A 5473-nucleotide genomic window follows, 5' to 3' on the forward strand; every position below is an offset into this window, starting at 1 on the left:
TCACAGGCAAGTCTAGCTCAGTCTATTGTAGGGTCACTGCTCCTTTCTCCTGGGTCCTGGTGTACCCAAGGTTTTGTTTCTGCCCTCCAAGAGTCTGTTTCCCCAGTCCTGTGGAAGTTCCGTAGTGAAATCCCACTGGTCTTCAAAGTCAAATTCCCTGGGAGTTCTCAGTCCCTTTGCTGGATCCACAGGTGGGAAATCTGCTGTGGGCCCTAGAACTCTCACAACAGTTTGAGAACTTCCTTGGTATAGTCATTCTCCAGTGTGTGGGTCATCTACTCAGTGGCTTTATGGTGGGGCTAATGGCAACCTCCTCCAAGAGGACTTATGCCACACTTTCAGTGCTGCAGGAAGTCTATTCTTATTTCCATAGTCATTTTGTCATTTGAATGGGATTTGTGGTAGAAGATGTAAATATGGCAGCCCTTTGTTTTGACCTGGCAGAATAGACTAAAATTCAAGTGGATTTTGAAATCAGGAAAGATTAATAAAGTCCAGTGAAAGTGAAAGTCACTCAGTCATGTCTGACTCTTTGTGACCCCATGGACCATATAGTCCATGGAATTCTCCCAGCCAGAATACTGGAGTGGGTAGCCTTTCCCTTCGCCAGGGGATCTTCCCAACCTAGGGATCAAACCCAGGTCTCCCACATTGCAGGCAGAGTCTTTACCAGCTGAGCCACAAGGGAAGCCCAAGAATACTGGAGTGGGTAGCCTATTCCTTCTTCAGTGGATCTTCCTGACCCAGGAATCAGAACAGGGTCTCCTACATTGCAGGTGGATTCTTTACCAACTGAGATATCAGGGAAGCCCTAATAAAGTTCAAGGAACTTCAAAAATGCAGATTCTTCTAGATCATTCAGCTTATTGAGGGTAGAATAACAGTGTGAAACCTGAACTGACCATATCTGTCCGATCTCCAGTGCTCCTTCCATCCAGAGCTCTCCTGCCCCCGTGGTCAGAAGGAAGAGGAGACCCAGCAAAAGGCCAGGTGGGTCAGTCCTTGATGTTTTGAGCCACTGGATAGGGGTCCCTCAGTTAGATGGTGACCCTAGCTGCAGTGGCTGTCCTTCCCCACCCAGCCCCAGCCAGTGTGGAGAAGGCACCCAGGAGCAGAGGGGTCAGACCTGGTGTTTTCCAACTCAACAGCCTCAAGGGCTATCCTAGGGTCAGGAGTGTTGCCTCCAAGCATCTGCTTCTCCATCCTGAATCTGGAGGTCTTCCAGAGCCTATAGACTTCTGGGAATTTCCCGTCACCCCACTCTGCACCCACCACCAGAAAGCTCCCTCTTTCTGTTCTTCAAGTGGGTTTGGCAAATCCCCTTGACCTTCCTTGGGAAAACTTGTGGTCTGTATGAGTCCGAACCCCCGATGTTTGCTCACTGTAAGGTTTCCGATACCTTCTGATCTGTTTCTGATACCTGTCCAGGTGCCCCCCGAGGGAGGCTCTTGTCTGTTGGTATTATGTAGGCATGTCCAGGGGAGACTCCAAGGTGATGGGTGACAAGCCAAATAATTTGCCTAGAATTACTTTTACAACAATCTACAATTTTGATCAGTCCAGAGTCACCAATGCAGTGATTCCAGGCATAGATTCCATGACATGGATGAAATTGTCTTTTGATAAAAGTGGCATTTCAAATAAGTAGGGGAACATTGAATACAAGATTTTGGACTTGTGTTGGCTAGCCATAGGGAAAAACGTTACCTAAAGACTAACATCCCTTTCCATGTCAAACCTCCAATAGATTCCAGCTGCTCGGATTAGGTGGAAGAAAAGAAGACTGAAATTTGCAGGAGGAGATATAGGAAGATGTCTTTGTATTCATGAGAAGAGGATGTTAGGAAATAGAAGGAACAACGTGTCTCAGAGACTTAAACCACAGAGAGTGATTTTGCCTTCAGGCTCTACATGCAACCTAGGTCACACGGTCTCTTGCTCGACCCAGACACTCAGGGACTCAGGCTGACTGGGACCCTCCCGTCTGGGATAACACAGCTGGGAAGACACACCGAGAGCCACACTCTGGCCCGTCTGTATTTCGGCCCACTTGCTCAAAGCCTGTTGGTCAGAACCAATCATATGACCCTGCACCGGTGTGGGGCAGTGTGGGAAGCAGGTTGAACGTTTATGAACGCCACTGTTCCTGCCACAAACTCTATCCTAGTACATTAAAATATCAGATGAAATGGATGATTTTGATGGATGTATAAATTAGAAGAATTGATCCAAGAGAAAAGAAGTTGCAAGAGATGCGCAGGAAGAAATGGAAGAAAGATTCTAAGAGTTACCTTCAAGAAATGAGGCCCACCCAGGTGGTTTAGTGGCAGGATAGTGAATGTTTCTTGGGGGGTAAGATGCTCCCAGAATCCACTGGGGACTGTGCACCCTATGTGGAGTCAACAGAAGGAAGCCAGGAGCAAGGGGCAGGAAGCGCCACCGCAGGGCATTAGGGGAAGATGTGGGTCCCTGTCTCCCTCTCCAGTTACTCCCAGTCCAGTGGGGGTGTACTCAGGACCCTGCCACTTCTGTAAATGCAAGCTGTTTACCTGGCATTATCCTGTCCTGGTTAATTTCATGTGTTAACTGGACCACAGTGTCCAGATATTTGGTTAAGCATTGCTGTTGTTGTTCAGTCACTAAGTTGTGTCCAAATCTCTGCGACCCTATGGGCTTCAGCATGCCAGGCTTCCCTGTCCTTCATGGCCAAGGGCACTGCTGAGCTCTGGCCAGGATGGTGCAGCCTGTGGGGTGCGGTGTGCTGCTGCTCCCATGCCCCCAGCTCTTGCTCTGTGTGCTGCCTGCTCAAGACACCCACCCAGGCCTCTCTTGCTGTTCAGTTGCTCAGTCGTGTTTGACTTTGTGACCCTATGGACTGCAGCATGCCAGGCTTCCCTGTCCATCACCATTTCCTGGAGTTTGCTCAAACTCAGGTCCACTGAGTCAGTGAAGCCATCCAGCCATTGCATCCTCTGTTGCCCCCTTCTCCTCCTGCCTTCAATCTTTCCCAGTATCATCGTCTTTTCCAATGAGTCAGCTCTTCACATCAGGTGGCCAAAGTATTGGAGCTTTGGTCAAGTATTACTCTATTTTTTTTTGGCCATGCCACACAGCATACTGGATCTTAGTTCCTCAACTAGGTGGAAGCTCAGAGTCCTAACCACTGGACTGCCAGTGAATTTCTGTTAAATATTATTCTGTGTCTCCATGAAGGTATTCTGGGATGTGATTAACCATTAAATCTGTGAACTTGACATGGATAGGCCTCACCTAATCATCTGAAGCCACAGTGAGAACAAAGACTGACCTCCACTGAGCAAGAAGGAATTCTGCCAGCAGGTGGCCTTTGGGACCTGGACCGGAGCTCTTCCCTGGGTCTCCAGCTGCCAGCCCACCCCGCAGGATTTAGATTTGCACCTTCACAACCGTGTGAGCCAATTCCTCTAAATAAATCTCTCTATATACATACACATCCTGTTGGTTCTGTCTCTCTGGAAAATACTGACCAGTGCACCTCCCAACAGACCATGGACAACCGGGCAGAGGTGATTCCTCACTGGGAAACTAGGGTGCTGTTAGAGGCCGGGAGAGTGTGCTCGGCCGACAAGGAAGGTCTAAAGAGAGCGAAGACACAGACAGATGCCCGTGGAGTATTAGATGTGGGAGCCCTGTCGGGGGTGCAGCCAGCTTGCAGTTTATTGTATGAAGCTATTGGAATCACAGAAAGTATGAGGTGCTATTTATAAATATTTATAAATGTGTATTTGTTGTTGTTCAGCTGGTAAGTTGTGTCCAGCTGTTTAAGATGCCATGGACTGCAGCATGCCAGGTTTCTCTGTCCTTCACCATCTCCTGGGGAACTAGGGAGCTGTTACAGGCAGGGAGAGTGTGCTCAGCACACTTTGGAGTGCGCTCAAACTCATGTCCACTGAGCCAATGATTGCATCCAACCATCTCATCCTCTGTTGCTCTCTTCTCCCACCCTCAATCTTTCCCAGCATCAGGGTCTTTTCCAATGAGTCGCCTCTTCTCATCAGGTAGCCAAAGTATTAGAGCTTCAACTTCAGCATCAGTCCTTCCAATGAATATTCAGAGTTGATTTCCTTTAGGATTGACTTGATTTCCTGGCTGGTTTTTTTTTTAAAATACATACTATAAATCTGTAGATATACATCCGCATATATATTTAGAAATTATTTATTTATTTGGCTGCATTGGGTCTTAGCTGTGGCACGTGGGATCTTTGTTGCGGTGCGCGGACTCTATTTGAGTTGGTTCAATAGTTGCAGCATGCTGGCTTAGTTGCCCCCAGGCATGTGGGATATTAATTCCCCCACCAGCGATCAAACCTGTGTCCCCTGCATTGCAAGGTGGATTCTTAAGCACTGAACCACCAGGAGAGTCCCTCTAAATGTATATATTTAAAATTAGGAGTCTTTCTGTCAATCTTCAGACATGGATAAGAGTCAATCTTTAGCTATGAGGCCCCTTCTTGTCAGGGGCTTTCATCTCAGCACCACTGAAGCGTCATATTCACGCTGGGAGTGGTGGTCTTGAGGCTGTCACAGCTGTGCCTGACCAGGCAGGAGCAGAGCCCACGTGGATTCTCCCAAAGGTAGAAGAGGACAAGATGTTTCCTTGGAGGAGAGGGGAGGGCTCCAGGTGCTGGTGAATCCAGAGCCATGTGGCTGCCCATGGGAGCAAGTTCTACAGAGGAAAGTTTCAAAAGATAAGAGATTCATTTTAGAGCCTTACAAGGGCCCGGGGACATCTGCCTCTTTCACTAGAGCACAGGAGAAGAAAGTGTCCCCAGACAGCTCACCCCTGGAGCTGAGCAAACTGAGACTGCCCGGCTGGTGCTGGTCTGCTCTTTTCATCAAAGGGGCTGGGCTCACTGGAGTAGTAAACGGCAACCCGCTCCAGCATTCTTGCCTGGAGAATCCCATGGACAGAGGAGCCTGGCGGCTTACAGTCCATGGGGTCACCTGGAGGCCTACAGTCCATGGGGTCATGACACCACTGAGCACGTGTGCACCCTGAACCTGGGCTCACTCTCACTTCCCATCTCCGTACTCTCAGGACACCATGACCTCTGTACTGCATTCTGGAGACAGGTGGAAGCTAGGACCAACGTACCCCAAACAAGTCTGCGTTCAGCTTGGATGACTAAAAACGAGGAATACAGAGAAGGGAAGGGAAGGTGGACTGTGATGATGAATTCTGAATTTGTGTGCAAATTCCGCCATCAGCTAGCGATCTACGCGTCAGGGGCTCCTAGCACGCTCCAAATAGAAGCTGGGTAAACACTGCCACTTTCTGTTTGCCTTGAGAGTTAGCTGTCTGCAAGCATGTTAGGAAACTGTGGCAAAGAGCATTCCAAACGCATGTGGTGCCTTTGAGTTTATTTATTTGTCTCAATTTATTCCAGCCATGTTTGAGCATGGCGTGATTATGCATCTCACACTGACTGAAG

At 48.6% G+C, this 5473-nt stretch overlaps 1 long non-coding RNA gene across 1 annotated transcript; it reads left to right on the forward strand.

Moving 5' to 3' along the window:
- The first annotated feature begins 847 nt into the window (after nt 1-847).
- On the forward strand, nt 848-3470 carry LOC139180108 (uncharacterized). Its single transcript, XR_011564425.1, has 2 exons — nt 848-990; nt 1748-3470. It is a non-coding gene; the product is annotated as an uncharacterized lncRNA (long non-coding RNA).
- Nucleotides 3471-5473: the final 2003 nt, after the last annotated feature.

The sequence above is a fragment of the Bos indicus genome, chromosome 3, assembly GCF_029378745.1.
Source record: "Bos indicus isolate NIAB-ARS_2022 breed Sahiwal x Tharparkar chromosome 3, NIAB-ARS_B.indTharparkar_mat_pri_1.0, whole genome shotgun sequence".
Taxonomy (NCBI): domain Eukaryota; kingdom Metazoa; phylum Chordata; class Mammalia; order Artiodactyla; family Bovidae; genus Bos; species Bos indicus.